The following is a 23658-nucleotide window of genomic DNA, read 5'->3' as shown; positions in this document are numbered from 1 at the left end:
CTGGTGTATGAAAGGACTTTGGGAGCACATTCCCCATGGAGTGATACTCCCTTAGCCTAAAGACAGGAGGGAGGGCCTATTCCCTACTTCAAATGACTTGACAGATTTTGATGATCCCTCTTGGAAGGCATCACCCTCGCTGTGGAGTGGGGGGTATGATGGGAGTGGGGTCATGGGGCATGGGAGGGAGGGAGGAAGGGAGAAGGAACTGGGATCGATATGTAAAATAAGAAAAATTTATATATATATATGTATGTATATATATACATACATACATATATACATACATACATACATACATACATACATACATACATACATTCAAGTGCAATATACTGCTCAGCCAGGCTCAGTCAGCAGCAACTTGTTCCTTATTTGATGGAAAAAGAGATAGTGAGAAAAAAGTATTTGTAAAAAAAGAAGTATACTTTAAATCTACAGGAAAATACTAACATTCAAAGAAAACATATGAAGAATTTAAATGTCTGAATCCTTTTTTTGTAACATATTTGCACCCTGTAACAAAGACTAAGCTCCAGTTCTGAATCCTCCAGAAAGCCTCATCCCCCACCTCTGGTAACAGAAATTCGCAGGAAAAACCAACAAAACCCACAGAGTGTCTATGAAATGTGAAAAGTTGTAAAATGGAAAACTGGTAAAGAATAAAAAGTTCAAACTAACTTTATAGCAGAGAACCAGCAAACATTATCTTAAGTGATCAAGGTGACACCTGTAATATACAATGGAAATGGCACTTTACCTCTGGGATCTTTTGTTGTCAAATCGCTAACTTGGTCTTCTCATATGAAAACTATCAGACAAGGGCCAGCAAGGTGGCTCATGGGAAAAAGACTACTTCAAGGATGCCCACCCAATTCAAACCCAGGACCCACATCATGGAAGGCAAAGAACCAACTCCCTGGGCTGGAGAGATAGTGCAGTGGTTAAGAGCACACATGCACTGTTCTAAAAGACCTGAAATCAGATTTTAACAGCCAAGTCCATTATCTTAGAAATGCCTAAAACTCCATTGCCACGTAATCCAATGCCTCTTTAGCCTCTGAAGTCACCTGCACCTATATGCATACACTCATAAATAGATATACGCAGACACACATCATTTAAAAATAAATTAAAAAATAAACTGACTTCCCCAAGACCTCTACATGCATATCATGACATGCACATAACCAAATATTTTCATCTGGTCATGTTCCCCATTTTCATATTTTATATAAAGTGTTTCAGCAACTTATTATGGCATGTATTAGTCATGGTTCCAGATGTAATCAAGCTGACAAGCAAGAATAGCCATCATAAGTTCACTCCTTGTCTACTTACACACAATCATATGTTATGATTAACTGCCAAATAAAAAATTAACCAAGTCATAATTATGCCTACACATGATATAACTACCCCATGTACAACTGTAAATGCATTACATATTTAACAAAGTCATAATTATACCCAACATGCTATAATTACTCCTCATACAACTACAAATGCATTATAAATTTAGAATAGGTGGCAACGTCCCTTGAGGGACATTCTTTTAGCATCTCAAACTTAAATAAGATAACTTTTGATTTTTTAATTAATGTTTTATAAAAATGATAAAGAAGTTCAGGAAAGAAACCACAAACATCTGTACAAGTGCATTCTTAGAAAACATGACAGAAATACTCATGGCATTTATCTAATTTCTGCAACTGGTCATGTGGCCTTAGCTGGTATTTACCTTCCTCCACTACCCATTGTACATTTCTTCCACTCTTGACAAGAACCTCAGCAGATCTTGCTCTTTTCCTGGGGAAGTGAACCATACTGTCACTCCTGAGGGGGTCTGCCCTTTGTCATCCTATCTAATTGATTATTGAACTCCTCAGATGAAGTCTCCTTCTGATTTACCATTTACATGGGACATCCTTCACATCCTTAGCCCATTTGGCAAGATTTGTCCACATACTTCTTCCCCACATATCTTTCTCATCAATTTTCAAATCATGCTCTTTCCAAGTTTCTGATCATCCAGCCAATCCACTGGCTACATTCCACAAATCAATGAAAAATCACACATCTGGCCATTTCTCCTTCCAAACAAACTATATGACCATGTCTACTGCCCAAAGTTCTACCAGCTGTGAAGGCTTCTGTTCACCAGTATCTTTGCCTTCAGGGTGTGTTCAGGCCCTATCATGTATATACCACTTCCATATGATATAGACTTCTGCTGTGCATGTCCTACTTCACAGTTTGGTGGGTCAAATAATGTCTGGCTCATGATGGGCAGCTCATATCACATGGGAACTTGGTGGCCCATTGTCAAATGTTCAGTTTACATTAAGGTCCAATAGCAAGTTAAAAATCTGTCTTTCAAAGGGAGAATAGTTGTCTGCAGATGATGGTAGAGCTTTGCTACAAAATTCTATAGGTCTTTTCTGTGATTCACCTATAGGAGCCTGCCACTGATGACCCAGAGTTGGCTGGGCCATATGGTTCAAGTGGTAGAGCAGCCTGCACAGCAGCCTGGACCTGTTGAAGAGCCTTGTCATGTTCTAGGCTCCACACAAAGCTAGCAGTTTTCCCAGTTACTTTGCATATGGAAATGTGCTGTCTTCAGAATCCAAACATTGTGCTTCTTTCTTGGTAGTGGGAGGGCCCAGGTGTAATAACATATTATTCACCTTACAAAGACTAACTCAGCATGCCCCACACCACTGGACTCCTAAGAATTTCACTGAGGTAGAAGGTCCTTGAATTTTGATTGGATTTATTTTGAATCCTTTGATGCATATATGGATTATCAATGAATCCAAAGGGATTCCTATAGGATAATCCTTCTGTGTACTGTGAATATGTATTCCTCTCATTGGTTAATAATCAAGCTGAATTGGCCTATAGAGAGGCAGAATAAGGTTAGGCAGGAAAGACAAACGTACAGGGAGAAAGAAGGGCAGAATCTAGAGAGATTCCACCCAGTTACCAGAGAAACAAGATATGTTAGAGAACAGATAAAGCTATGAAGCCATGTGATAAAATGTAGAGTAATACAAACGGATTAATTTAAGTTAGAGATAGTAATAAGCCTGAACTATAGGCCAAACATTTAATAATTAATATAAGCTTCTGTGTGATTATTTGAGACTGGATGGTCAGTACAAAAGAAAAGCTCTGTCTCCATTTACAAGAGGTTGCTACCTTCTGCTTCCTTGTTCCAGTCAGTATAATGCTATACTGTGCTATATTGTGGAAGAGACAGAGAATTAAGATCTCTTCTAAGTAAGTTATGGCACAGGGCTAGACAGTTAATATATTCTTGAGGTAAATGGTATAATGCAGGCCTTGCCAACTGAAAACAAATTGCATCTGGTGGTCCTTCTGGGCAGATACTGAGAAGAAGGCATTTGCTGGATGAATAGTTGAATACTATGTACCATATGTGTTAATTTGCTCAAGTAAGGGCATCTGGTACAGCAGCTACAATTATAGTCACCATTTGACTGAGTTTTTAATAGTCAACTGTCATTCTCTATTGTCCTTCACTGAGCAAATAAAACAGCTAAAAGGAGATGTGGTAGAAACCCATAACCCTGCATCTTTCAAGTTCTTAATGGTGGTACTAATTTCTGCAATTCCTCCAGGGATGTGATTCTGTTTTTGATTCATTATGTTTCTTTACAGACACAACTCTAACGTCTTCCATTTAGCCTTTCCAACCATAATGGCTCTCACTCAACAGATCCAGGAACCAATGTGAGAATTCTGTCAACATCTAAATATATTTATTTCAATTATACATTCTGGGACTTGGAAAATAACCACAGGATGAGTTTGGGGACCCACTGGACCTACTGTGAACAGGACTTTAGCCAAAACTCCATTAATCACCTCTTCTCCATATGCCTCTACTTTAACTGGAAGGCCACGATGTTTCTTGGAATCTCCTAGAATCAGCATCAATTCAGAACCATTATCCAATAGACCCAAGAAAGTCCATTTCCTTTCCCCCAGTGTATAGCTGTCCTTGTAAAAGGCCACAGATTCTTCTGGGCAGGACTGGAGCATTTTATAAAGGTCCTTCCTCAAGGGAACCTGGCTGTTCATTCAAGAGATTCTGGGTCTGCAATCTAGCTCAAGTACGGAAATTGATTGCCTTTTGCCATAATCAAATGTAGCACTTTTTCATTAAGATTTTCCCCCCACATATACAGATCAAATAAAAATTCAGTAGTCTTCTTTCTATTTCTTTTATGGAAACACTATGATTGGTAACCCAGTACCAAAGGTCCACATGAGTCATGCTGCCGAAAGACTCACTTTGTTTACACTGCCCATTACGATAACCGAGATCATCTTGCCTTTGATGATTCAGTGCTACCACATGGCTGTTGCTACCTTGGGCCCAATTCAACCCATTGCATTTAATTCAACCAACTAAGCAGCAATGTCTCCAACCCAGAAAAGGAGCAACAACAAAGCTCTTCAAATGTACTGGTGCCCCTCTCACTGTCTCATGTCTTATAGAAGTAATGAAGGGCATGTCTTATGGGCCTTCCCATTGTGAAGGATTAGATTTTACTCCAAAAACCCATTCTAGCATTGCAGTTTCCATGAACCTTAAAATCCCTTCATCAACACTAAGACAAGGGATATCGGGCATCTCCAGCTCCTTTTCAGTAGGCTATCCTTTGACAAATCCCTCAGCCAACCATTCAACCTGACTTTTGACACATTTTTTTTAAAACTTTGAGAGCTTCCATATTAAACCCTGAACCTTCATTTAGTGGCTCATATCAATAAACTCAGCCTGACCCAGTTTTATGTTTATTCCACATTATCCTACACCCTTAAAATCTATTTCCACACATAGTCCCAGACTTCTGCTTGAATGAATTAGCAAACTCATTCAAGGTCTTCAGTAGTGGAGCACACCTCCTCATGGAGTACACTTTCTACCTGACCTCTATGAACCTGCTTTGCCTTAGGTCTAGAGACAACTATTGGTGGGCCCTAGGAATACAGTATTGTCTTGCCTGGCATTTCCTTCAGAGAAAGTCACTGTTTTATTTTTATGTTTTTATCAAATAATGAAGGATTAATTTCCTCTTCAAGGTGAAAAGTGGGGGTGTGCTGGGGTACATCTTCTGCTGAGGGGGTAGAGACTACTTCCTCAGATGAGATAAACCCTTAAAAAATCTGAGGGTTCATGTTCTCAGCTTCAATAGTGTCCTTCTAAAACTTCCCATCCGAAGTTGCAGGGTCCCATTCTTTACCTTAGCCAAAGACACCCTCCAAGGTCAGGACTTGCAATTTTCACTGAAATTCACCCAACCTTATAATGAAGCCCTTAGTTTCATTTTCCACAACTTGAGCTCTGTGTCTGCTGGAGAGAAAATTCTCTTCCAGGGCACACTTAGAAACCTTCAGACTGTTTGTGTGTATATCTGGAACCATTCAATTTTTATCACTAAGTTCATTTTTGTCTATCACCCTATTCTGAGATTCTAGGAATAAGTTAACTTTATCATGGAGCTCTCCCTTTTCTTTGTCAGTTTATCCAGAAATCTAAGAACAAGCCAGCATCATCATTTCCTTATTTTTCCACAAACTTAAAAGTTTTACATACCAAGTTACCAAATCCATTTCCACTCTCAATTGATAAATTGACATAATCCAATGCACTTATCTCCTTAAGGTTGTAAAACCATTCATACCATGGGCTTTTAGTGCTTTCCAAGCTCTCAGGAGAGGCTTTAGTAACTGGAGAGGCTTTGGTAACTAGGTGTTGTCAAATTGGAAAGCCTAGTCCAGATACTTAATAGGCATCTTTATACTTCTGTTGTTATGAACCTCTTCTGGTACCAAAATCTGTAGGATGCTCTAGAATGAATCTCTATATATAGAAAGGGAATTTATTAGAATGACTTATAGGTTGTGTCCTGCAAATCCAACAATGGCTAGCTATGAATAGAAAGTTCAAGAATAAATTGTTGCTCAGTTCATGAGGCTGAATGTCTCAGCTGGTCTTCAGTATATGCCAGAATCCTGAAGAAATGGACTCTAATGCTAGTGAAGGAATGAACTTGCTAGCAAGGTGAGGGCAGGCAGGTAAAAGTTCAAAGCTTCCTTCTTCAAAGTCCTTATATAGGCTCCCAAAAGGTGTGGCCCAGATTAGAAGTGGGCCTTTCTACCTCAAAGATCTGGATTAGAAGTGAATCTTTCCACTTCAAATTAAGCAAAATCCCTCTCAAGTGTGCCCTCCATTTTTTTGGGTTTAGTTAACTCCAGATGTAGTCAAGTTACCACAGTATCAAAAGTACTAACCAGGCCCAACACTACTCAGCTTCTGGGGTCAGACAGGATCACATGGGTGCTATGGACATGACTCCTGGTGTACTTTCTAAAGGTACAAACCCAAGAATTACAAGGGAACCAAGTTTTCAAACTTGCAGCTTCCTCGTGTATTGTTTCCTAACCCTGACCTCAGACTTCTCTGTTGTTATTTTCTTTCCCTATCTGTTTTCATAATGCTTTTCTGAAACACAGGCTCCTTATAAGGACAAACAACAACAATAAAACACTTCCATCCATTTTTCAACCTTACTCTGGATACACTGCCCCATGTGTAAAATATCAAATAAAAGGATAATATTCCCCTCCTCTTTAAATAAGTTTCCATTAACCAAAAATAATCCCAGCTTTCCTGCTTAGGAATACAATACAAACTCACCTTTTTTAAATCTACTAATGGCTACCATTAAAGCTTATTGCTATTGAAATTTAATAAAAGTATCACGTAAACAACACTTCTGGGGTGAGGGAGTGCACATGGAGTGAGTAGTAAGAAAATTTCTTACATACAAAATAATAGGATAAAATTATGAGGAGGTACAATGGAAATCAGACTCAAGCAGGAAGTTATATCACTATAAAAAGCCCTTGTTTTTATTTTGGAGACAGGGTCTCATGGAGCCTTGACTGGCTGGATTATAGGCATATGCCACCACACCACATTGGTGTGTTGCAAAGTACCCAATCCAGGGCTTGGAGAATATTAGGCAAGCACTCTACCAACTGAGCTATATTGCTAGTCTCAAAAAGGCTTTCTTCTTTTAAGTGAATATTAGTATATATTAAATCTTTACAGTATTTATATTTCATTAGCTAACTTTCTGGGTGTGTAGACTACACTGGTCTCGAATTCAAAGAGACTCACTTGCTTTTGCCTAACAAAGGCATGGGTCATCATGGCAAGCCCTGTTAGGTAAATTTCAACGAATGTTTTAATTTACAAACATAAAAAATTTACAATAAGTTAGACATTATGTTCTGTGCAACTATTTAAGGTTATAATGAAAACAAAAAAATTAGAAAACTTCATTTAATTGCCTGAGGGTGTCTTCAGTGGTATAATGCACAAATGCAAAAAGTATGTAAGATTCAATCACCAGAACCCAGGAAGGAAAAATTGTTAGTCCCCTCTGGGGACTACAACCTCTGGCAAAGTAAATCATCTGTATCATTAAGGTAACCTTGCTAAACCCAAACCCGATAAACCTTTATGACCAATAACTTAAGCTTTCCCCACCACTTGGGAGTTTCGGGGGAGGCTGGCTACCGGCCTCTGAGAGCCTGAATGACCTCCCTCCCCCACCTCCCTGGCTCAGGCCTCCCGTGCACGCGCAATGCCCCTCCTTCCCATGCGCCACTGCTGTGTCATGGCTGGGCGGAAGTGTGTGCCTCGCCTCAGAAGGAAGAGGCAGCCCTAAGACGGATGGGCCTTCTTTCTCCTGTCCCTCCCACAGCCCCGCCTTGGCCTCCCAGGGTCGAGCTGTACCTTGTACTCTGCCGAACACTTCGTAGTCCACAGACTTGAGCGGCTCCGCCATGGCGGTTAGCCTTCTGGTGAGCAGCGGGAGCAGGGTGTGCGGCGCTGCTGCGGCGGCGCGGAGGAAGAAGCTCATGGGCGCTGACACCGGTGCCACGAGGTGGCGCAAAAGAGGAGGCTCATGGGCTCTGGCACGGCGATGGCAGGGATGCGAGTCCCGGGTCACGCGTCAGTGGCCCGCAGGGTCCTCAGGACCCAGTGCTCTTAAGTGTACAAGGTCGGGCATTAGAAGGGGTTAAACCAAACGAATACCTAATACATTTATCTACCTACTGACGTTTATTTGGCACACAAACAAGTTGTGGGTTTTTTTGTTTGTTTGATTTGTTTTTTGTTTTTCTTTTGTTAAGGATGAAAATAGTAGGGGACATGTTGGGAGAAGGAAGTGGTAGATCCAGAGTGGGCAGGGATGAGAGAGGATAATAGGGGATAAAAATTACCAAAATTCACTGTATACAAGGATAAAATTGTTATACCCAATCCACAAGACTTGAAGAGAGACCACCAAGGAGCCCAATGCTAGCACAATGTTTATTTAAACCTAGGTCCCACAGACTGCAGCTGCATAAGGCCCAGAGCCTCACAAGTAAGGGGTATGGATTCAAAGCTGATTGGTTGGGGTGTCTAGAGGCACTTTGGGAATTTCCATAGGTTAATCTTTGGCGCAACTCGTGCCCATAAAAGTTATTTTTAATCTTGGGTATTTGTTCTTCCTGCTGAGATGGCCTGCTTTTCCTGGAACTGGGTGGGTGATGTGACCCGTCTTTACGGTTATGGGGTGAAGATCCTGTATTCTGTTTCTGGCCCTCTTTTCTAAAATTGCCCTGGTTTGGTCTTTCATTGTCAAAGAATTTTTCTAAGTTCTGGTGCTTTTATATAAAGATATTAATGCAAGCCAATTAATATTAATCTTACATCTGATTTCATTTAAGATCTCAGCAGTTTCAAATGTATACATATATATGCATACATACATACATACATGTATGTATATATTACTTTATATATATTTATGCTCACCATAAATGAATGGAAAAATACAACTTAACTCTCCACTGACCACAGGAAGCTAGAAGTTTAAACCTTAAATTCCAGACCCTGCCCTCAGCCAGTAAATAGGCAAAAGGTTATATTCTTTGCTGTACTCACAAGACCTGTAAGTACATGAGCTTTGTAACCGCAACCAGGACCCGCGCGAATGCAAACCTCCGGGGCTATAGGAAACTGATGGTCTATAAAGCAGTGGCTTGGATGGTTTAAATTGATTGGTCTGCACCGTGTGGGCTTAGGATGCTATGAGATGATTGGTTTAAAATGTGCGGGCTTCGTTTTAATCCTATAAAAGCCATCTTACTTCCGTCCTCATGGTCCCTAGCCCTCTGCCTCTGTGTGGTGCATGACTGTGGACCCCAGTGCACTTGGAATATAAAAGACCTCATGTTTTTACATCAAGACCACTTCTTGTGAGTGATTTGGGGAGGCCGCCTTTCCTGAGTTGGGGCGTGGTGTTCTCCATGTGAACAAACTTTGTGCACTTGAAACAATATCCTCATTTCCAACCCCTCCTCAATTACTCCCAAGATTTGCATTTGAAATTAAGGCATTGCCCTACTTGTGAAGTTGGGGTGGGGAGATGGGAGGGGAGGGTGGTCAGGGTGCATGTAACATGGGAGAGAGGGTAAGAGGGAGGGAGGGAAGGAGGGAGGGAAGAAGGGAGGAAGAGGGAACTGGAATCGACATGTAAAATAATAAATTAATAATAATAATAATAATGAAGTAAACTTTCAGTTTTGCCCTGCACCAAGTCTTACTGTTTATAATTGTATAAATATATGGTGTACAGAAACATGATTCAGCATGGGAATGAATATAAGGGGCAATGATCAAATCGGGACAATAAACATTGCCCTCTCTTTACCATTTCAAAAGGAAAAAAAAAAGAAATGAAGGACCTCCTTAGCTTAGTGGTACAGGGTATTCAGTCATCGAATTAATTCTGAAATATTCTGGCAACTGCCAAATCCATGGTAATTGTGAGCTCCATAAACCATAAATTAAGCTTGACCTTTTCAGTCAGCCTGCTGATTCTGAAAGGTCTGTGCCTGAATCCAGATGTGACACTGTCTAGGATGAGAAATTTTAGTAATTTCATCTCACGTTACTGATAATAAAGACTTACGGTTTTATATGTTTTGTAGTTTTCACAGCCTTATTACTGTTCAGTGACATTTCAGTTGCCTAGGACAGTTAAGGCAGTTTGGAGAATAATATGTTTTAATGACATATTTAAAATCTTATACTAACCCATCACTCCAAATAATCAGGATACAACTTTTGATAACCTGCCTTTTAAACTTCAAATACTTTTACATGTGAGAATTTACATTTCCCAATTTACTTTTTGGCCTTGATACCATTACACATCTCTTTACATCTTTCTGAATATAAGTATCTATTACAACTCAATTAGATAATATGTGCCATTTCTATCTGGGAACACATGCACAAAACTCAGGGTCAGGTGTGGTACCATAGGCCTTTAATCCCAACACCGGAGAGGTAGAGGCAGGCTGATCTTCAGTGAGTATGAGACCAGGCTGGTTCCAGGTCTGCTAAGGCTACATGGTGAGACCCTGTACCAAAGTGAACTTGGGCGGAGTGTGATCAAAACCTTTTTTTAAGGTAAGATATGTCCTAGAAGTGCTAGTCTGGATCAGTTTACCTCAGTATTACAGATTTCACAATTTAACTCCTTTCTCTCATCTCCCAAGTTACTTCCTGAAGACCATGGAATCAACATGGATTTTAAATCTTTCTCAAAGATCTTCAAATTCTATTACATTCAGAAGCAAATCTTGTCTCTAGTGTCCTCTAACCTGTTATTTTATTATTCCCCAAATCTTGAAGGTAGCCCACTGCCCAGAGCTCTCAGAACAACACAATAAAAACTCTTCCCTGGAATTCATGTTACCTGGGATGCCTCCAGGTACCCCCAAATCTTCCTATGCTGCTCAATTGCCTTGCAAGTGCTTGTAAAATTGTGTGCTCCCCATTTACCATTAGTTCTGTGTCTTCAAAATCACTCACCTTTTCTTAGTCAACCCTTGATTTTTCTCCACATTTTCCCAGGAGTACCTCTACCAGTTATTATGTAGCTCTATTTTAACTCTAGAAGTGTTATAGCAACAATTGACATTTGCTTAGCCAAAAATGTATTGTGTCTGCCAACAGCTGAACATTAGTAAATGGAAATTTTTTTATAATTTTTTTATTTAATTTTATATAACAAAGTCCAATTAAATGAAAACAAACATTTATACACAATATTTGGGAATTTGGGCGTCGTTCTTTCCAAACTACTTCCTGCTGGTAAGGGGCGCTGTCTTGGGGGATTCGAAGAAGATTCAGATATCCTAGCTGTAGTCTGTAGGGCTGTTTTGTCCAGCTGTTTGGAATGTAGGATCAGCTTGTACTCTGTTTCAGGCGGTCTGGCGTGATCAAACCACAATAGTCTGGAAGGAATCCACATCTTTTCATTTTCTGTGGAAACAAAAATAGAAATACTTTTCCCAGTAACTTGTTCTTCAAGTTAAATTTTTGGAGTCAAAGCATTTTTTTTTTAATTTATTATTTTACATGTCGATCCCAGTTCCCTCTCCCTTCCTCCCTCCTTCCCTCCCTTTTACCCTCTCTGCCCTCTCACATGCACTCTAAACACCCTCCCCTCCCATCTCCCCACCCCAATTCCATATGTAGGGGAATGCCATCCAGTTGGGGTCAGGTAGATCTGACAGGTCCTGTGAAGTAGGGACTAGGGCTTCTCTCTTGTCTCTAGAATAAGGCAGTTATCCCTCCATGGGGGATATGTTTGCAAAGTCCTTTTGTGCACCAGGGATACATCCTGGCTCCACTGTCTGAGGTCTCTTAGACTGCTCAGACCTTCTGGCTGAGACCCATATTCAGGGGGGCCCGAGTCAGTCCCATGCTGGCTTCCCAGCTATCAGTCTAGTGGCCCTTAGCTCCTCCTTGTTCAGGTAAGCTGTCTCTGTGTGCTTCTGCCGCATGGTCTTGTCCTCTCCATCTGCTTCTGGGTTCTAGTTCAACTCAGTGTTTATGTATGGGTGTTTGCTCCTGTTTTCAACAGGCATTAGTTGAGGGCTCCATGGAGATGTTAGTTGTTGATCTCACTCTCCGGGAAGGGCATTTATGATAGCCTTTCCACGGAAGCTGAGATTGTTAGTTGGGAGCAGTCTTGTAGTTCTCTCGACCTTTCTTTGTGTTCAATTTTATCTTCAAACCAATATTGGCTCCCTCTTTTGTGCTCTCTCTCTCTGTCTCTGTCTCTCTCTCTTTCCTATCTTCCATTCCTAACCAGGCTCAATCCTCCTGGTCGCACATGTCATCCTCTCCTCCCCCTCATTTTCTCCTACTTTTCTCTCCATTCGCTGTCCTCCCCCACTTCACCTGAGCTCTGGGGGACTTGTCCCTTCCCATTTCTGTGAGGGACTTTATATGAATCTCTTAGAATACACCTTGTATCCTAGTTCCTCTGGTGATGTGAATTATAGGCTGGTGATCATTTGATCTAGTTCTAAAATCCATATATGAGTGAGTACATACTGTGTTCCTCTTTTTGTGACTGGGTTACCTCAGTAAATGGAAATTTTTATGTACCATTTCAGCCTGGAATGCTAAAACAATGTAATTCTAAGACTTTAGAATTGGAAGCAAATGTTTCTAATATTAGCTAATTTTATAAAATTTAGAAAAATTTAGAAAATTTAAAAATTCAGTTATTCATTTAACCTTAACACATCTAATATCATTTTTTACTGTGTTGTCTCTATATGTATATGTGTGTATAAATATACATGTATGTGTATGCATATATGTGTATATATTTAAATATAGCATGGATTCAAGTATAATATTAATATAAAACACACATGCTTTAAGTATGAATTGAATTCGTGTTGTGTTTTCCAAGTATTAGTATTTCTAATGAATATTTCAATTCATATGTATACTATATAATATTTTAATTTAACCTGTTATTGCATATTCAGGCTGCTTATTTTTCACACCATAAAAACATTGTAAAAGAAATATGTATATAGCTTCCCTCCCCTTTTGTGGGGGTAGTCAGAAAACAGGTCTCATTGTGGAGCCATCTCAGAGTCTCAATCCTCCTGCTTCAGCCTGCTTAATCCAGGATTAGATATATGGACCATTATATCCAGTCCAAAGTATTGTCTTTTTATTGTTTTTTCTTTATTTCTTTTTGAGACAAGGTCTCAATATGTAACCCTAGCTGGCCTGGAACCTGCTGTGTAGACCAAGATGGCCTTAAATTCACAGAGCTCTGCCTGCCTCTGCCTCCAAATGCTGGATTAAAGGCATGCACCACTATGTCTGGCTGCATGTATTGTTCTTTATTTTTATTAAGATTATTTGTTTTATGTGTATGAAGTTTTGCTTGCATGTATGCCTGTGTGCCATGTACATGCCTAGGGCTTATAGAGTACAGAAGAGAGCACTGGATTCCTTGAAACTGGAGTTAAGTGTGGTTGTGAGTCACCACGTGGGTCCTTGGGATCAAACACAGGTCCTCTGTAAGAAGAGCATACATATTATCAAATGATTTTACAAAGAGTTAAACCAAGTAAAATAGACTATTGCCGATCCTGTTTATGAGTGACTCACTATTAAAACAAATGTAATATATATAGCGATTTCCAGGACTCACTATTAAAACAAATGTAATATATATAGCGATTTCCAGGACAGCAGGGCTACATAGAAATACTTTGTCTCAAAAAACTGACTTATAATCCTCAAAACTGTCAAAGTCATGACAAAAGAAACAACACACTGAGAAAAGAAACACCTTCCAGTAGTCTAAGAAGTGGTGAACATAATGCATATCCCTAAATGGGTCCTGAAGCAGAAAAAGAAGCCTAAGTAAAAATCAAGCAAATCAGAAGGCAGAGATTGACATTGGTCCGTTAATTGTGAGAAAATGTGTTATTATGAAAGGTGTTACAATCATGAATATGAGCAATAAAAAGGGTGCGAAGCATGAGGTATATGGATGCTCTGTGCTATCTTCACAATCATTGTATAAATCTAAAAAGTAAAAGTTTACTATTTAGGCCAGGTGTGGTGGTAAACCCCTACAAATCCAGAGCCTTGGAAGGTGTAAGCAGAGGGATCAGAAGGAATTTATGGTCATTTTCAGCCACAAAGCAAGTATGAGGCCATTCTGGGCTACATGAGACCCTTTCTTAACACAACAACAAGAAAATAATAACTTTTTAATGCTTGTCTTTATATATCATTTCTTTATATACCATATATATTTCATAGTATATAATGAACATTTCATACATATTCAAAACTGCATTTCAAAATAACTTCCCACTGTGGTATAATATGATAAATAAAAGCCCCGGAGACTGACATTGGGGTTCAAACTTCAAACTGAAATTCAGAAAAGCAAAGTGGTGGTTCACTAGCTCTTACCACTACCTCAGATGAAAGGGCTGATCCTACTGTCTCTCCTCAGTGTGGCTGGAGAACGAATGCCTCCTACTCAATATTATAAACACCCTGCTTCTATCTTTTATACCCCTCTAATGCTGTGATTAAAGGCATATGATCTGTTCCTCTTTTAGACTGAGTCAATTTCATGTATCCCTAGGTGTCCTTGAACTCAGAGAGAAAAAACTTTTAATCCTGAACCCTAGGATTATAGGTGTGTGCCACCACCTCCTAGTTTCTAGCTTCTGGGACTAAAGATATATGTCTAGTTTCTATGGCTTGTGGCCGACTTTGCTTTCTGAATCCTCAGGCAAGTTTTAATAAATCATAAATAATATATCACCACACTGTGGTTCATGTAAATTGTTAGCTGTAACATTTAGGCTTTTGTGCAATTTATATTCCATATGAAAAAGAGTTTTCACCAGCAAAATGAACATGTAGAGGGAGGATATGAGTGACGTAGAGACCATGGTGATAAACCATAGTGGTGAAGTTTAGTTTCCCTGTGGTTTCTAGGGCACCAAGAGGCAGAGGGCAGGAATCTGTTTTAGTGTTTGACAAATGCAGCAAGTATGGTGGGTTCTGGAGTGGCAGCTTTCTCAATGTGGAGTTTCACAGCAGCCTCCAATGTGACAAGGAAGTACCAGTTTAAAGGCAGGAGCTGTAGCAGCAGCTTCATGTTAAACACAGTTTCTTGAATGCCAAAGGATCATCAATCAGCTCCTCAGATGAGCCAGTTCTGCAGTGAAGTTTGACTTGGCATGTCTGCAGTGGATTCCAGAACTGGCATTTCAGATGCCTGTGGCATAAATAAATCTAAGACTGGAAGAAGTGACCAAGAGCCTCTCTCTTTACACCCTCCAACAACTCCATTAGCTACTTAATACTAAATACTAAACTCATTTCTGCTAAGTACATATCCCCCCTACCTTTAACTTAAACCTTCACCAGTACAATGCTTGAGGGCAAAAAAACTTTACAATAGAAGTGATCAAAAATTAAAAAGAAAGGAAATTCAAATATGCCATACTCGAATGTCAGTTAAGCATTAAGGATTTCAGTACTTACAAAGAGGTGAAATAAGAACTAATGAAAAAAAAATATCTTAAAAACATGCATGCCTATAATCTCAACAGTCTGAAGAACAAAGAAAGAAAATCAGGACTTTCAAGCCAGCCTGGGTTTTGTATCCAGACCTGGGATTAGAGAAGAGAATAATGAAAGTAAGCCTCAACCTTTTGATACACAATTTGTTGAAATATTATAAGATAAGGGCTTAAGTAAACTATATTCTGTAAATTAGCTGCATCCTATTTATTTGTTTATAATGTCTACCTAATTTACAGACATCCTGTTTTATTTTTATAAATTAATGAAACAATGACATTAAAAAGGACCTTTTGGCTGGGTGTGGTAATACATGCATGTAAGCCCTGAATTCAGGAGAGTGAGACAGGAAGATCACAGCAAGTTTGAGGCTAGCTTTTGTTAAACGAAATCCTGTCTAAAATCCTAAAACCAAACAAACCAAAGAACCTGTCCTGCTTAGTTATAAAGCATAATTTCTGGTCTCTTGCTGCCACCTATCAACCATACAAGGCAAGGCAGGCTATGAGCATAGGATGATTTCTTCAAAAATGCTAGCAGCACCTACACTGCCTCTTATTTCAAAATCACTCTTTCAAACTACCTGTACACATACTAACCCCTTAAGTGAGAAACATGTTTAAACACTGTTAAAATTCTTCACTCAATAGCTGGCTTAAATATAAAAGAATATTGACCACGAATTATTATTAGATATAGATATTATAGAAAAAAACAAGTTAAGGAAAATCATTTAGTAAATTCTGGTTGACTCCCATTATAGAAGATATACACTGAAAGTATACTTATATCATACCCTTTAAAATGTTTTTAATTGGGCTGGAGAGATGGCTCATATGCTAAGAGGCTAAGAGTACATGCAAGCAGAACACTGTATACATAATCAATAAATAAATCTTTAAGAGACAAGAAAATATTTTTTAATTGCATGTATTTATTTGTAAGGCATTCACATTCTACAGTATTCCTGTATAAGTCAAAGCAAAAACTGTGGGCATTGATTATCTTCTACTACTATGTGGGTCCTAGGGACTGAAATCAAGTCATCAGATTTGGTGAGAAGGAGTTTATCTGCTGAGCCTTTATTATATCCATTAAAATGAATCTTTTTGAAAGCCAATGTGTTTCAGGGGCATTTGTTATATAAGTAAGAAAGGTTTTCCTGAGCATGAGAAACATTTTGCAAAATTTCATCTGTAATTATTTATCTTTCAATTATAAAACCTTGTGTCAGGAAGACTGGCAATGGCAATGACTATAGTATTGCATTAATCATGCATAACTTTGTCAGCCCCCCCCCCACAAAAACTGGGACAAGTCTCACCTGTGGCTCCTCCCAGCACTTCTCACCTTGCCCCCTAAACTTCTCCAGTCCAGGGACTGGGCTATGCTTTTCTTTCCTATATAACTCAGTCATTTCAGCTAGGTTCTTCTTCTTCTCTTGGCCTCTTGGTCCTTTGCTATTCGTTCCCGGTCTCCTCTCTCTTCACTTCTTCTCTCATTCACCCACCACCTCTCTCATGGCCTGCTAGGCTGGACCCTTCAAGATACCTCTTGCTGCTGTTCTCTCCTTCATATCGACAATAAAAACCCTTCCTGTCAACCATACCTTGGAGTAGTCATGTCTTCATTTTCATTCAAACTTAAAGCATAGTTTTCTTCCATTTAATTTATTTTACAGAAACCATATTGACTAAGTAAGGCAAGCACTATATTTTAGAGACAAATAGCCTCAGGACTTTTAAAGAGTTGTTCAATATCCTCAGAAACTGAATCTTACCCAGAACCTGACCCTTTGAGGCAGAACTCACCTTTGAATTCATTCACTTGTTAGCAAGTATTTATGGTGAGATAAATGTATGCCATAAGTGAGGGCTGGGGAGAAGGAAATGTTCTATTTAGAGATCAGAGGTATATTAGGGAGTGCTCAAAAATGTCTGAGAAAGTAATGTCTACAGGATGGATAAAAGTAAATCAAAAGAGAGGGTGGGAAGATTGAATCCAGGCAAAGGGAATAGTAAGAAGAAAATCCATTTCCCTAGTGTCAGGGCCCAAGAAATTCCCTTCCCCAAAGTCTGGAATTTAGACAAATGCCAGCATTCCGTCAGTCTGTTTGTTTCTTATACATGATAAAGAAGTCTTTTTCCATGTTCCTCTTTTGGTTGGGGTACTTAAGAATGTTGAAAAATAAACTTGAGGTGTCCAGTATTCACTGGATTGCCCTCTCGACTCTATCCTGTATCTCTGTGTTTTTCTTAGTGTCTTTACCTGCCCATTCTCAATCCACACTCCCCCTCTCAGGTAAGAACCAGGCAAGTCAGCTGAATCCAACTGAAGCCGCACAAAGACAGGTTACAACATCTGACCTTAAAGGTTCTTATCCTGATATCTGACTGTCATTTTGTTGTTGTTGTTGTTGTTAGAGAAAAATTAGTTAAGTCTTCACCTGGTGCCCAACTCTGGCCATCAATTTACAAGCTTAGCTGCTTGACCCGGGCTTTGCAGCTTCCATCAGCCACTGGAGTTGCACCCTCCAGAATCACCACACCTTCAGTTGCCTTTTGCTTGCTTTCTCTAAGCCCTCTGAGCAAGTCTGGGATTTTCCTATTGCAACCTCTCTACAACAGTCTCCTTCTGCCATCAAAACTCCACAAGTCCCAAACTCCAGAGGCACCTGGGCTCCAAATGCTGCCAACTTAACCACGCACAACTGAAAGGATGGAAAATATAGCCTAACTCTTCAATGACCCCAGGAAGCTAGAAATTTAGAAATACTATCTAAGAAGTCCTAAATACCTCAAATTCCAGACCTTGTCCTCTGCCAGGAAATAAGTGAAAGGTCACACTTCTTGCTGCTTATGACAGGCTCTTGAGTACATGATCCTGGCCTTGTAAGATAACATAAAATGATCTGACTAAACACTTATCTGACTTCGGTAAACTGCTTGTGAAATCTCCACCCCAGTGACCTACCCTAACTGCCATTTGTCAATCCACCCAGGAGCCCGCACAAATGCAGACCTCCAGGGATATAGAAAACTGATTGGTCTATAAAGCATGGGCTTGGATGGTTTAAAATAATAGGCCCGCACAATGCAGGCTCTTGATGCTATGAAATGATTGGTTTGCGATGCACGGGCTTTGTTGTAAACCCTATAAAAGCTGTCTCAATCCTGCACCCAGGGTCCTCAGTCCTCTACCCCTGAGTGGCTTATGACTGTGGACCCCAGCGTGCTTGGAATAAAAGTCCTCTTGCTGTTTGCATCAAGACCACTTCTCATGAGTGATTTGGGGTGTCGCCTTTCCTGAGTCAGAGTATGAAGGTCTCGCTTTGAGGGTCTTTCACAACGAGCTGGCTCTGCCTTCAGGCAGCTCCCACCACACACGAGTCTTCTGCATGGTTCCCTATGTCCATTTTTCAGACAGCTGGCTCCCTCTCTCTGTAAGTTTCAGGGCTTCCCCTGAACCCCTTCCTCAGGGCTACCATAATAGTAGCTACTTTGACACATGCTCAGCTTTGTTTTGCTGTTGAAACTTCCACACACTCTAAGCTCACAGCTAAACTTGAGCAGCTGCAGCTGCCATCATCCAGACTATGGACTGTCTGTGTTCTGTTATGAGCAGTTGCTGCATCAGCCCACCAAAACACACAGAGATGCTGTATTAGATATAAAGCTGTTGACCTGTTACTAGTGTTCCTTATTGCCCAGCTCTGTCTTAAATATTAACCCATTTCTGTTCATCTAAGTGTTTCCTGTGGTCTTATCTTACCATAGAGAGGGTTCAGACCTCTGTTCTCTCAAGTCTCTACATCTTGAATCTCCGCTACTACATCTCCCATAATCCTCCTTGTCTCCTAGTCCTTGCTTTTCTATTGACCAACAGGGCTTTATTCATTAACCAATAAGAGAAAGATATTTACAGAATGACATCTCCCACCAGTGTTCTGTGCCCAAATGTGCTACACAGAAATAGCCACCCTCAGACTTCTATGATATTGTCAGCATATTTTATGACACAAATGGGAGTTGTCTTAAATGGGGTTTAAAAGAAAAGAGGGCTTTTTTCTCATGTTAAAACTTGGAAACAGTGCTCGCTTCGGCAGCACATATACTAAAATTGGAACGATACAGAGAAGATTAGCATGGCCCCTGTGCAAAGATGACACGCAAATTCGTGAAGTGTTCCATATTTTTGAGGAAAACTCCAACCCAAGGAAGGTAACTACGCCCCCAAAAATGTAGGCAACAGATAATCCAACTACACCAGAAACCTAGGGTGAAGCAGAACAAATATATTCACAATACCACTGCCAACAACAAACCTAAACCAAACAAGCATCAACAATCAATGGACCTTACTCACCCTCAACATTAATGGTCTTAACTCACCTATAAAAAGACACAGGCTAACAGAATGGATACGAAGACAGAATCCATCCTTCTGCTGCATACAAGAAACACATCTTAGCTTCAAAGATAGACATTACCTCAGGGTAAAGGGTTGGGAAAAGATTTTCCAATCAAATGGAAATAAGAAGCAAGCAGGCGTAGCTATCCTAATATCTAACAAGTTAGACTTCAAACCAAAATTAGTCAAAAGAGATGCAGACGGTCATTTCATATTAATCTCAGGAGAAATCCATCAACACAAAGTCTCAATTCTGAACATCTATGCCCCTAATACAAAGTCACCCACATTCGTAAAAGAAACACTACTAACACTCAAAGCTCATATAAAACCTCACACACTTATATTGGGAGACTTCAATACACGACTCTCAACACTAGACAGGACCACAAATCAGAAACTCAACAAAGAAACAAAAGAATTAACAGAAGTTATGTCTCAACTGGGGTTAACAGACATCTATAGAACATTCCATCCAAAGACAAAAGAATATATCTTCTTCTCTGCTCCACATGGAACCTTCTCTAAAATCGACCACATACTAGATGACATAACAAACCTCAACAGATACAAGAGAATAGGAATAGTCCCCTGTATCTTATCGGACCACCATGCTTTAAAATTGGAATTCAACAACAACACAAATCGCAGAAAGCCTTCAAACTCATGGAAACTGAACAATGGGCAATTGCACCACTCCTGGGTCAAAGAAGAAATAAAGAAATAAATTAAAGACTTTCTAATATTCAACGAGAATGAGGATACAACATACCCGAACTTATGGGACATCTTGAAAGCAGTGCTACGAGGGAAGTTCATTGCACTAAGTGCCCACATGAAGAAAATAGAGGATAGTCACATAAGAGAATTAACAGCCCAACTGAAAACCTTAGAACAGAGAGAAGCGAATTCACCCCGCAGGAGTAGACGCCAGGAAATAATCAACTTGAGGGCTGAAATCAACAAAATAGAAACCAGGAAAACAATACAAAAAAATCAATGCAACACAGACAAACCTTTATCCAAATTAACGAAAAAGCAGAGACAGAACATGCAAATTAACAAAATCAGAAACGAAATGGGGAACATAACAACAGACACAGAGGAAATCCAGACAATTTTCAGGTCATACTTTGAAAATCTGTATTCCACAAAAATTGAAAATTCAAAGGAAATGGACAAGTTTCTGGATAACTTAATTTAAATCAAGAACAGACAAACAACTTAAATAGACCTATAACCCACAATGAAATAGAAGCAGTCATGGAAAGCCTTCCAACCAAAAAACGTCCAGGGCCAGATGGATTCAGTGCAGAATTCTACCAGACATTCAAGAAAGAACTAATACCACTACACCTCAAACTGTTCCACAAAATAGAAACAGAAGATTCATTGCCAAACTCTTTTTATGAGGCCACAATAACCTTGGTACCGAAGCCTCACAAAGACATAAATAATAAAGAACACTACAGACCAATATCCCTGATGAACAACGATGCAAAAATACTCAATAAAATACTGGCAAACCGAATTCAAGAATATATCAGAGAAATCATCCACCATGACCAAGTAGACTTCATCCCTGGAATGCAGGGATGGTTTAACATATGAAAATCTATCAAAGTGACCCACCATATAAACAAACAGAAAAAGAAAAACCACATGATTATCTCCCTAGATGCGGAAAAAGCCTTCGACAAAATTCAATACCCTTTCATGATAAAGGTCTTGGAGAGACCTTTAAAAAAAGGGAGCCAATGTTGGTTTGAAGATAAAATTGAACACAAAGAAAGGTCTAGAGAACTAGAAGACTGAAGCCAACTAACAATTTGAGCATCCGTGGAAAGGCTATCATAAATGCCCTTCTCGGATAATGAGATCAACAACTAACTTATCCATGGAGCCCTCACCTAATGCCTGTTGTAAACAGGAGCAAACACCCATACATAAACACTGAGTTGAACTACAGCCCAGATGCAGATGGAGAGGACAAGACCAGGAAGCAGAAACACATAGAGACAGCTTACCTGAACAAGGAGGAGCTAATGGGCCCCTTGGCCTGATAGCTGGGAAGCCAGCATGGGACTGACTCAGGCCCCCCTGAATATGGGTCTCAGCCAGAAGGACTGAGCAGTGTAAGGGACCACAAACAGTGGAGCCAGGGTGTATCCCTGGTGAACAAAAGGACGTTGCGAACACATCCCCCATGGAAGGATAACTGCCTTAACCTAGAGACAGGAGAGAAGCCCTAGTCCCTACTTTACATGACCTGTCAGATCTACATGACCCCAACTGGATGGCATTCCCCTACATATGGAATTGGGATGGGGGAGGGGAGAGGAGGGTGGTTAGGGTGCATGTGAGAGGGCAGAGAGGATAAAAGGAAGCAAGGGAGAGAGGGAGCAAGGGAGTGAGAGGGAACTGGGATCCACATGTAAAATAACAAATTAAATTAAAAAAAAAAAAATGCTTTGACTCCAAAATTGAAGTTCAAGGCCAAGTTACTGGGGAAAAAGGATTTCTATTTTTGTTTACACAGATAATGAAAAGCTGTGGATCCCTTCCAGACTAATGTGGTTGGATCAAGCCAGACTGCCTGAAACAGAGTACCAGGTGATCCTACATTCACAACAGCTGGACAAAGCAGCCTTGCAGACTACAGCCAGGATTTCTGCATCTTCTTAGAATCCCCCATGACAGCGCCCCTTACCAGCAGGAAGTAGTTTGGAAAGAATGATGCCCAAATTCCAAAATATTGTCTATTAATGTTTGTTTTCATTTAAATGGATTTGGTTATATTAAATAAATAAATAAATAAACAAAAAGAAAAAAAATTATTTTAAAACTTCCAAAAAAAAAAAAAAAAAAAAAAAAAAAAAAAGAATAGAAAAAGAAAAAGAAAAACCACATGATATTCTTCCTAGATGCTGAAAAAGCCTTCGACAAAATTCTACACCCTTTCTTGATAAAGGTCTTAGAGAGATCATGGATAACAGGAACAAATATAAACATAATAAAAGCAATATACATGAAACCAACAGCCAACATCAAACCTAATGGAGAGAAGATTAAGGCAATTCCTTTAAAATCACAAACAAAACAAGGCTGCCCTCACTCTCCATATCTCTTCAATATTGTACTTGAAGTTCTAGGTAGAGCAATAAGACAACAAAAGGAGTTCAAGGGGATCCAAATTGGAAAGGAAGAACTCAATCTGTCACTATTTGCAGATGATATGATAGTTTACATAAGTTCCCAAAAAAACTCCACCAGGGAACTCCTATAGCTGATAGACACCTTCACCAAACTAGCAGGATACAAGATACACTCAAAAAAATAAAATCAATAGCCCTAATTTATTCAGACTGCAAAGGGGCTGAGGAAGAAAGCAGAGAAGCATCATCCTTTACAATACCCAAAGACTATATAAAGTATCTTGGGGTAATGCTTACCAAACAAGCGAAAGACCTATATATCAAGAACTTTGCATCTTTAAAGAAAGAAATTAAAGAAGATATTAGAAAATGGAATGATCTCCCATGCTCTTGGATAGGTAGGATGAACATAATGAAAATAGCAATCTTACCAAAAGCAATCTATAGATTCATTGCAATACCCATTAAAATCCCAGCTCAATTCTTCACTGACCTTGAAAGGGTAATAATCAACTTTATATGGAAAAACAAAAGACCCATGAGAGCCAAAAC

General features: G+C 39.6%; 1 non-coding gene and 1 pseudogene across 1 annotated transcript; one reads left to right on the top strand and one right to left on the bottom strand.

The window, feature by feature from the left end:
• Nucleotides 1-7892, bottom strand: part of LOC127217758 (dual specificity protein phosphatase 5-like) — a 91039-nt pseudogene extending 83147 nt beyond the window's left edge.
• An 11738-nt stretch (nucleotides 7893-19630) lies between these two features.
• On the top strand, nucleotides 19631-19737 carry LOC127217762 (U6 spliceosomal RNA). Its single transcript, XR_007834117.1, has one exon. It is a non-coding gene; the product is annotated as a U6 spliceosomal RNA (small nuclear RNA).
• The last annotated feature ends 3921 nt before the right edge of the window (nucleotides 19738-23658 follow it).

This window comes from Phodopus roborovskii, unplaced genomic scaffold (assembly GCF_943737965.1).
Source record: "Phodopus roborovskii unplaced genomic scaffold, PHOROB, whole genome shotgun sequence".
Taxonomy (NCBI): domain Eukaryota; kingdom Metazoa; phylum Chordata; class Mammalia; order Rodentia; family Cricetidae; genus Phodopus; species Phodopus roborovskii.
Note: the sequence above shows the minus strand (reverse complement) of the source record. Positions and strands in the feature narration are given on the sequence as shown.